Source organism: Papaver somniferum, chromosome 8 (genome assembly GCF_003573695.1).
Source record: "Papaver somniferum cultivar HN1 chromosome 8, ASM357369v1, whole genome shotgun sequence".
Taxonomy (NCBI): Eukaryota; Viridiplantae; Streptophyta; class Magnoliopsida; order Ranunculales; family Papaveraceae; genus Papaver; species Papaver somniferum.
Window position 1 is genome coordinate 142,859,898 of NC_039365.1, and position 11,319 is coordinate 142,871,216.

Genomic DNA, 11,319 nt, shown 5'->3' on the forward strand with positions numbered 1-11,319 from the left:
GTGCATGAATCAATACTTTGAGCAAGTTTATACAAGAAAATTTTGCCAAAGATTTTAGTGAACACTTAAAGACTTCGAGTAAAAGGCAAAGCGAAAGGAGCGAAAGAAGAATTTTTTTTTTTATTTTTAAAGAGAGAAAAAAAAAAGACATTTTTATTTTTGTAGATTTTTTTTTTAGACTTTCTTTTTCTTTTGCACTTTATATTTTTACACTTTGGACTTTAAATTTTGGGACATTATTTTTTAAACCCTACGGAAGGGTAGTTTAAATATAAACTGTTTGCAGAGAAGGACGGTGATTACGATATCACCTCGGCCCCTCGGGTTCGTACATGACATAGGAGTCGTGGCCCGAGTCGACTACAAAGGTTCATCCCCCGTCTGGTACGGGAGGTAAGTTTGTCGAAACACTAGCGAATCCCCTGTCAGCGAGTTACTGTCTTCCTTCGTATGCATATATGTTGACGACTTGAAAACAGCTGCTTTAATTTCCTAGTAAAGGACAAGGACTGGCCATACAAGATAAGGGTTCGGATTTCATCACCGTTCTCTTCTTGCCCGCCTTAGGAAAACGACACCAAACGCGAACCTAAGCCTAAAATTTTGACTAGAACGAGACCGATAGGGTAACGAGCTTAACAGGAAATTCAATCGAAAAATATTGGTTACTCTTTTAAGCATACTTCGAAGTTCTTGACGGTTTCTGTAAGTTGAATGCGTGAATGTGCCGCCTTGTAATACCGGTGAGGCCTTGGGTATCAAAGATCCACCGAGCTTCCCTCACCTCTATTCAACTTACTTTAACTCGGATTGATTCCAGAGGGGTTCGCTTAAATTGTAACGAATTCCCGTTCGAAGGACTAGAAGCTGGTCTAGAAACAATCTAAGTGGAGCCATCATGCTTTTTGTTTGCTAGAAATCTGTAGGTTTGATGTGGTGGAGTCAGCCTTGTTTGTGTTTGCATAGAACATCCCTTCCTTTTTAGGATTTTTCTTTTTGATTTTGTTTTTCTAGTGTATGCCCGAAGTTTTTAAACGGGCTTGGAAAAGAAATACTCTAGGTCGTTTGATTAGTGAAAAACCTAGTAGTTCTTCTTGTGAAGGCGGGGAGCTCGAAGACTCTTCTTTTGAGAGACCCGTTTTTGGAAACTTCAGTTTTGAGAATCTGTCTCTTCATGAGGAAAGTACCCCTAGTACTCCTAGTCCTTTGGTAGTGCCAGAAATGGCAACTTTGAAAGCTTTGCTAAACCCAACTAGGACCTCTCGTCCGTCTTGTATCAAGTTAGCTGAAACCGAGGCAAATTATGAACTGAAACCTGGAACTTTACAGATGCTCCCAATGTTTTTAGGGAAGGAGAATGAGAACCCCTATTTTCATGTTAGGGAATTTGAGGAAGTTTGTAGTACTCTGAAAATTAAAAACCTAAGTGATGATGCGTTGAAACTTAGGTTATTCCCCTTTTCCTTAAAAGATAAATCCAAATCTTGGCTGTAAAGTTTGGACTCTGAGTCAATTGAAACCTATGACCAACGTACTTCTGCCTTTATACATAAGTTTTTCCCAAGGCATAAAAACATCGTCTATTAGGACACAAATATGTACTTTTTCCCAACAAGAGGGAGAATCTTTATATAGGTACTTAGAAAGGTTCAATGACTTGATATCTCAATGTCCTCATCATGGTTTGGAGAAGGTTAGGTTAGTTCAGATCCTCTACGAGGGTTTAGATTATTCAACAACAACCATGGTTGAGTCTTTATGCACAGGTGGGTTTGAGAATAAAACTGTTGATGAAGCGATGACATTTTTGAATAAAATTGCCGATAAGACCCAACAATGGGAAAATAGTAGGGAACCCCAGAAAACAATTCTTCTAAGTAGAGGAAATGTTAATAGGGTAGAAGGATCTCATGAGTCAGATGCCAAAATAGCATCTATAGCCAAAAGGTTAGAAGCCTTAGAATTAGGTCATTCTAGTGGTAGTAGTGGAAGAAATGAGCCTTTTTGGGAAGGCCATGCTGTTGAAGAGCAAGCCAATGCTCTTTATAACAATACTAGGTTTGATAACCGACAGAAGTTTGACCCATATTCAGAAACCTATAACCCTGGATGTAGAAACCATCCAAACCTTTCTTGGTCCAAGGGCCAGAATCAAGGTCAGTCTAGTAATGCTCAGGTTCCCCCAGGTTTTGGCTATACTAAGAATCCTTCAGCCCCGGCACAGTTTCAGAACCCTTCAGATAAGAATATTATGAGTTTAGAAGAGTCTCTTATTTTGTTAACTCGTAACACTGTGCAGTTTCAGCAATTTGTTGCTCAAGGTTTAGAAGAAAATAAGAGAATAGGTCAGGCTAACTCTCAGGCTATTTCCGAGTTGAAAACCCAGGTTAGTCATATAAATGAATCTTTAAGAGAAAGAGGTAAGTTTCCTAGTCAGACTCAACCCAACCCTAGAGGAATTAATGAAATAGGTGAAAGACCATCTGATCATGTGAATGCTATTAAAACCCTTAGGAGTGGTAGAGTGATAGACAACAAGGTTTCCATGCCTGATAGTGAACATGTTGTAGTTCACCCTTCTGAACCAGAAACTGAGGAGACTGATAGAGTCTCTAAAGAGACCAATGAGGGTCATATTGAGCCCGGCTTTGTCCCTAGAGCCCCATTCCCGCAGCTGCTAGTTCCAACTAAAAGAGAGTCCAATTTTAATGATATATTGGAGGTTTTTAAGCAGGTAACTGTCAACCTTCCACTACTAGATGCAATTAAGCAGATTCCCTCTTATGCCAGGTTTCTCAAGGATATGTGTACGCGAAAGCGAAAGCTTAATGTCCAGAAGAAAGCCTTTCTAGCTAGTCAGGTGAGTTATATTATTCAGAATACCACTACTCCTAAGTATAAAGACCCAAGGTCCCCTACCACTTCTTGCACAATAGGTAAATACCGTGTTGAGAAACCGTTGCTTGACTTAGGAGCTAGTGTGAACTTACTACCATATCATGTGTACCTTAATCTAGGACTTGGTGATATGAAACCTACCCAGATGACACTTCAGTTAGCTGATAGGTCCGTTAAAATTCCTCGTAGTGTGATAGAGGATGTTCTCATAGAGGTTGACAAGTTTATTTATCTAGTGGATTTTGTTATCCTAGATACCCAACCTGTCCCTGACCCATAGAACCAGATACTGTTAATTTTAGGTCGCCCGTTTTTAGCTACATCCAATGCGATCATTAACTGTCGAAATGGTATTATGAAATTGTCTTTTGGTAATATGACTATTGAGCTGAACATTTTTAATATTAGTAAGCTACCCTCTGAACTAGATGACTCGAGCAGAGAATAGGTGAACATGATAGGAATATTAGTCGAGGAGTCATTACCAAACACTTTGTTAGATTATCCATTAGAGAAATGCCTAGCTCACTTTGGGATTTATTTTGATGATGATAATGTGATTAATGAGGTGAATGCTTTGTTAGATTCAACCCCTTTGTTAGATACTAATAATGGATGGAAACCTAAAGTCGAACCACTACCAGTTTCTTAGTCTACCCTAGTTCCTTCATTAGAAGAGCCTCCTAAGTTGGACCTAAAACCATTTCCAGATTCCCTTAAATATAGGTTTTTAGGCCCGTCCGAGACTTTACCTGTGATTATTTCTTCCGTCTTGGATAGTGACCAGGAAAGTATGCTAGTAACCGTCCTTCAAAACAACAAGGAAGCTTTAGGATGGACCATAGCTGAAATTAAGGGTATAAGTCCCACTGTTTGTATGCATCAAATCTATTTAGAGAGTGATACCAAACCTTCTAGGGAGATGCAACGTCGACTAAACCCTAATATGAAAGAGGTAGTTCGAAACGAGGTCCTTAAGTTGTTAGATGCAGACGCATTTATGTGTCTAATATATCTCTATTGTATGTATTGTTAGTGCTCAATTTTGTATTAATTGTGTTCTTTTATGTCTTTGTAGGAATTATTAGAGAAATAATCCCTTGCGGCGAAATGGGCTAAAAAATGTGGCATTTGGACCTCCGTTGATAGTATACCGGAAGCGCCCCAGAAGTGGACCGGAAGTACCCCAGAAATACCCCGGAGGAACCTCGAAAAAGTGCGGAAAACATCCCAGAAAAATTACTAAAGGGACCCATGTTTTGGTTATTTCCACCCCAAGAAGTCTATTTCAACCCCATTTGCTATTTGCACCCCTGAACTGGATAGGGGAAGGTCTTCAACAAAATTCAAATTCTTTTTTTTGGCGGGAAATTTTTCTTCTTCCCTGGCAGAATTTCGTTCGAGATTTTGATGGATCTGTTGGGAGATTAAAGAGCTGAAACTTAATGGGTATATGTGATATGAGTATAAGAAGATATTATGGTGGTTGGGATCAATCAACTTTGGCCAGAAAATCAATTCCCGATCAAAACAGGAGAGAATAATATCGGTTTCATTTTTGGAAAGAAAATCACGTAAAAGATGCTGCATGGTTGTGGAGTTAAGACCAGATACTTTCCTAGGTTGCGTATCAATCAGTTTCTGAATATTTTCAAGGAAATTAACGTACACAGAGAAAGAAATAAGAAATTATTCTCAAAAATAATTTTCTTCACTGTGAAGATTTTTGAGGAGTTATGGCGAGATTAAATGAGGCTTAGGAGTATAAATAGGTTACTATTATCACAGAGAAGGGGGTCGAGAGTTGGGAGGAGAGAAGGAACGCTGCAGAATCGAGAACCATGATTTCTCTCTGCTGCTGCTTCCGCCATTGATGAAGATGAAGAACACGAAGAACGGACTCGCAGCAGCAGTCGTTTATCAACAGTGTCTAAGAAGCACACACGTGGGTCGTAGTTAGTCGTACAACAGCAGTTATCATTTATCGTTCTTCTTGTAACAGCTGAACAGCGCCTTTGCAATAGTTATTTCTGTTGCGATTTTTCTGTTCAATTGTTTTACACCTTTTCATCATTTGTAAACCACTTTTTGAGAAATAAATAATTATTTTGAGAGCATTTTTACTATGATGAGCTAAAACCCAACACTGGGACGACGGAGGAGGCCAAACTTCATACTTGGGGTAATTTCATTAATTCTTTTTAAGACTTTTGCATTAATTTAAAATTGAAATATGATTTGAATTAATTGGTTGTTATTTAATTTGATGATGTATGCTTGGCTTAGGTGTTTTGATACATCATGCTTAGGACTTACAATCAATGTTTTGAAAATCTACTTTGGAAAAATAAGAGTCCATATAATTTATGTTTTGAGCGATTATTGTTGAGAGTAAATCATTGAGCCCTATGTTATGAAAATTGGCCGAATCATTAGTCCCAGTACCTCTCGCCCATTGTGACAAATATTGATTTTTATTTTTAAATCTTTACAAGTCCGAGCAACGAACTTTTACTACCACTTTCAATATTACAACAAAATGGCGCCGCCGACGCGGACTTGTATATAGATTGATTTATTTTTTTTAAGTTTATTATTTTTTTTAGAATTGTTTGTTCCTTTTTACGTTTCTTTTTGTCTTTATTTTGCAGGTTCAAAGTGAAAACTAAGGACCTGGAGAGGAAAAATCTTAAAGCGAAAAGCGAAAAGAGAAGAAAAAAAGCACAATTTTAGGATTTAATTTTTAATTTTTAATTTTTTTTGAGTGTGTGAGGAAAATTGTAATTTTTTTTTTTTTGGACTTTGGACTTTAAACAATTGGACTTTATTTTTTTAACCCTACGGAAGGGTATTATTATTAAAAAAAAATATATTATATAAACTGTGTGCAGGGAAGGACGACGATTACTATATCGTCTCGGCCCCTCGGGTTCGCACACGGCATAGGAGTCGTGACCCGAGTCGACGACAACGGTTCATCGCCCGTCTGGTACGGGAGGTAAGTCCAATAGAAACACCCGCGAATCTCCTGCAAGCGGGTTACTGTCTGGCTTAAGGTGATAATTGTTTGAGGACGAACCAGACTGTCTTTATTTTCCTAGTAAAGGGCAAGGCCTGGCCTAAACAAGATAAGGGTTCGGATTTCATCACCGTTCTCTTCTTGCCCGCCTTAGGAAAACGAAACCGAACGCGAACCTAAGCTTTAAAATTTGGAATAGAACGAGACCGATAGGGTAACGAGCTTAATAGGAAACTCGTTCGAAAAATATTGGTTGCTCTTTAAGCACACTCCAAAGTTCATGATGGTTTCTGTGAGTTGAATGCGTGACTGCGCCGCCTTGTGATAGCGGTGAGGCCTTGGGTATCAAAGCTCCACTGAGCTTCCCTCGCCTCAATTCAACTTACTTTGACTCGGATTGATTCCAGAGGGGTTTGCTCAAATTGCAACGAATTCCCTTTCGAAAGATAGAAGCTGGTCTAGAAACAATCTAAGTGGAGCCATCATGCTTTTTGTTTGCTAGAAATCTTTAGGTTTGTTTTGGTGGAGTCGAGTCGGCCTTGTTTGTGGTTGTGTAGAATTCCCTTGCAATTAAGAATGTCGAACTGGTATGATAGAAGCCAATACAATGAGTATCGACCTGAATTTGAATATGGACATCATCAGTTTTATGACCATGGTGGGAATAGTAGTTGGGAACGCCAAACTTTTCAAGGTTATGGTTCATACCATAGTGAGCCCAATTACTATCCACACACGAATTGGTCTTACGAGCAAGAAAATCAGGAATATTATAGTACTAGTCATCCGTTTTTGGAAAATTACTTAAAAACTAGTCCTGATTATGACATTTCTAAACCTGTTCAATCTCTAGAAGAAACCTACCAACAAATTCGAAGGGAGTATGAACGTGCAGTTAGTTCAAGAGAAGAGAGTACACAACGGTCTAAGATATTCAATGAGACTTGTGAACGTATAAGTGTTACGCTCAGTGAAATTCAAGCACGTTTAGACTTGTGAACGTATGAACAGTTAGCTAATGCTGCTCGAAATAATCTAAATTTCCAAAATAGTGTTTCCAATTCTACCCTTGATATCAATAGTGAATATTTGCCCAATCTAGAGGACGAGGTTAGAATAAAAGACACTACTTATTTAGATAAGGTTCAATCATCTTTGTACTATTATGATAATGAGGATAGTAGTAATGAAGAATCTGAAATATGTAGGCATAGTGCAGGAATCTATTAATCCAATTGAGCTTTATAATGATTATATTATTTCTATTTCAAATCCAAATCCAAATAATTTTTATGATTATTCACCTATTCAAAAGGACGAGGATTTGATTAGGGATACCACCGTTTTAGACGATGTAGTTTTTCCTTTTGATTACGAAGCCGATAGTGGTTTAGAGGAACAAGTTTATTCCGAAAATGCTGTTTTAGAGTCTAGCGACTTAGAAACAATAGTATTAGATGAAGAAGATATACCCGTAAAGATGAGTAAAGATGCACTACCTGATAATAACTTAGAAGAATCTCTTGAATATTTTAAGGACTCTGAAGATACGGAAATTCAAGAAATAATTAGAGGTCTATCTAGAGACACTGAAAACTCTAAGTTTGGGGGTGATTATCACTTCCTTAGTGCATTACCTTTAACTCTCAGAAAGTCCCCACACTTAGGACTTGATATCTGTGCCTCGACCATTTTACAAGATTACCTTCATACTCGTTTTCCCGAGCCTAATGATGTCCATGAAGGAGTTCAGTCGCTAGAAACCCATCCTCTGGTTGATGTGGTTTGCCCAGGCTATGATCCCCAGATTGACTTTGTTTTCCCACCAAATAGTTTTCTTCCAACTGTGGGAACGTTTATATTCCAAATGTGTCGAATATTAAGTTGTGATACTAGACCTAAATGCTTTAGGAAATTAGAATCGACACATTTGCTTAAGGATGACCACTACTCTCATTGTGGTCAATTATGTAAGTCATATCTGATTGACTTAGAGGATCCACAATTATTTAGGTTATTACTTCGTGATTCTAAGTTCGTATTTGAGTTTTTCCAGACTCTAGGACCTAGTAATTTAGATCCAATCTATGAGGAAATGCATCCAAGAAAAATATTTTATTTAGACCCTTTCATAGAACCTGAACCTGAACCACAATTAGATATAAATATCTTAATCAGGAAACTAAGTAAGGGCATGCTAGTCTTGTTCATTTCGTTGGTTCAATGCAGTTTCCTTTTGTCAGCTCTTTTTGGTTTTAAAGACCCACAGTTATTCCGGCTACTGTTATATGGTTCGAGTTGACTAAACCTTTCCTACGTCTGGCTGAAGACTTTAAACTTAGCACTTCTTGGGAGGTAACCCAATATTCTTGCGACACGGTAATATCCTTCCTTATCTCTTTTGCTTCAAGTGGTAACAGTTTCTCCTTGTTCATGCTTTTAGTTTCATCTTTAGAACATTGAGGACAATGTTAGATTTAAGTTTGGGGGTATGGGAGAAACTTTTTAGTTGCAATAAATAAACTCCAGAGCCTAGAAATTTACGCCTATTAAGGATAGCACTAACCAATCTAAGTGGATGGAAACATTTTTGTTTTAGGAGCTGAGGAACCAATCTGACTAGATGGAAACATCTATAGAGTCTATTCATAAAAGCACAGAGCTCAGGTGTTAGAATTAACATGATAGTTTCGCCATATCTCGTCGAGTCCTTTGCACTTTCTATTTTTAGTTTTCTTTTATTTCAAGTGATTTGGTGGGGCACACGATTCAAGTTGTTACCTTTGCTAGGGTGAAATAGAGTGACTGAGTTACCTTTTCAAAAAAAAATAAAAAATATTAGACCGGACCAGTTAGACCAATCGGAATAAGTATTAACACTTGGATAGCAATATGCGTGTGTTCTCCCTGTTTCCGTCGCCTAAGCAAGCGTGGAATGCAGGACCCGTGGGAACTATCGTGTAATCTGCTGACAAGAAGCATGCGCTTGGATCCAAAAGATCTATTCATGCCGTTAAGTTAAAAAAAAAATGGTTATTGTTATGTGTAGTCAACTGCTGGTTCCCTTGTATTTGCCAGTTTGTTGATCTAGATTTAAGTTATTGACCACTGGTTCCCTTGTATATGCCAGTGTGTTAATATTAGTCAGACCGGTATCTCAGTCATTTAGGTTAGGTTCACCTTGGCAGAGGCCTTCAAACAGATATGGGAAACACCGTTCACTTTTCAACCATCTACATTTTTCTTTTTCCATCTTCTTAATCTTTTCATGTGATTAGTCTGACTCCGAGTATGATGTCCATCGTGAAACTATCTTAGTAGAGCTCTGTCACTTATATGAATTTTAGTATGCTTGAGTGCAAACTCGTATACAGCAATTGGAATTTCGCGTCAGGGTACTTCCTCCTGTAATTAATAAGTATGCCAACCAAGGAGGTTCTTTAGTGCTTTCCAAGGTTCTGCGTAGATAGCTAGGGTCTGGAGTATTGGTTTTTGTGGGTACACCTCTGATAAACCCACCCGAGATTAACTCGGTCACTTTTCAAGAATAAATTTTGCTCGAGGACTAGCAAATAATAAGTTTGGGGGTGTTGATAGACGCATTTATGTGTCTAATATGTCTCTATTGTATGTATTGTTAGTGCTCAATTTTGTATTAATTGTGTTCTTTTATGTCTTTGTAGGAATTATTAGAGAAATAATCCCTTGCGGCGAAATGGGCTAAAAAATGTGGCATTTGGACCTCCGTTGATAGTATACCGGAAGCGCCCCAGAAGTGGACCGGAAGTACCCCAGAAATACCCCGGAGGAACCTCGAAAAAGTGCGGAAAACATCCCAGAAAAATTACTAAAGGGACCCATGTTTTGGTTATTTCCACCCCAAGAAGTCTATTTCAACCCCACTTGCTATTTGCACCCCTGAACTGGATAGGGGAAGGTCTTCAACAAAATTCAAATTCTTTTTTTTGGCGGGAAATTTTTCTTCTTCCCTGGCAGAATTTCGTTCGAGATTTTGATGGATCTGTTGGGAGATTAAAGAGCTGAAACTTAATGGGTATATGTGATATGAGTATAAGAAGATATTATGGTGGTTGGGATCGATCAACTTTGGCCAAAAAATCAATTCCCGATCAAAACAGGAGAGAAGAATATCGGTTTCATTTTTGGAAAGAAAATCACGTAAAAGATGCTGCATGGTTGTGGAGTTAAGACCAGATACTTTCCTAGGTTGCATATCAATCAGTTTCTGAATATTTTCAAGGAAATTAACGTACACAGAGAAAGAAATAAGAAATTATTCTCAAAAATAATTTTCTTCACTGTGAAGATTTTTGAGGAGTTATGGCGAGATTAAATGAGGCTTAGGAGTATAAATAGGTTACTATTATCACAGAGAAGGGGGTCGAGAGTTGGGAGGAGAGAAGGAACGCTGCAGAATCGAGAACCATGATTTCTCTCTGCTGCTGCTTCCGCCATTGATGAAGATGAAGAACATGAAGAACGGACTCGCAACAGCAGTCGTTTATCAACAGTGTCTAAGACGCACACACGTGGGTCGTAGTTAGTCGTACAACAACAATTATCATTTATCGTTCTTCTTGTAACAGCTGAACAACGCCTTTGCAACAGTTATTTCTGTTGCGATTTTTCTGTTCAATTGTTTTACACCTTTTCATCATTTGTAAACCACTTTTTGAGCAATAAATAATTATTTTGAGAGCATTTTTACTATGATGAGCTAAAACCCAACACTGGGACGACGGAGGAGGCCAAACTTCATCCTTGGGGTAATTTCATTAATTCTTTTTAAGACTTTTGCATTAATTTAAAATTGAAATATGATTTGAATTAATTGGTTGTTATTTAATTTGATGATGTATGCTTGGCTTAGGTGTTTTGATACATCATGCTTAGGACTTACAATCAATGTTTTGAAAATCTACTTTGGAAAAATAAGAGTCCATATAATTTATGTTTTGAGCGATTATTGTTGAGAGTAAATCATTGAGCCCTATGTTATGAAAATTGGCCGAATCATTAGTCCCAGTACCTCTCGCCCATTGTGACAAATATTGTGTATATATTTTTATTTTCAAATCTTTACAAGTCCGAGCAACGAACTTTTACTACCACTTTCAATATTACAACAGCATTATCTACCCCATTTCAGACAGTAAGTGGGTCAGCCCCGTTCAGGTTGTACCCAAGAAATACGGTATTATTGTAGTCCAGAATGATAATAATGAGTTAATCCCGACCCGAGTGACCACGGGTTGGCGTGTTTGTATTTACTATAGGAAATTGAACAAGGTCACTAGGAAGGACCACTTTACCCTTCCCTTCATCGACCATATTTTAGAGAGATTAGCTGGACATAGTCACTACTGCTTTTTAGATGGCTA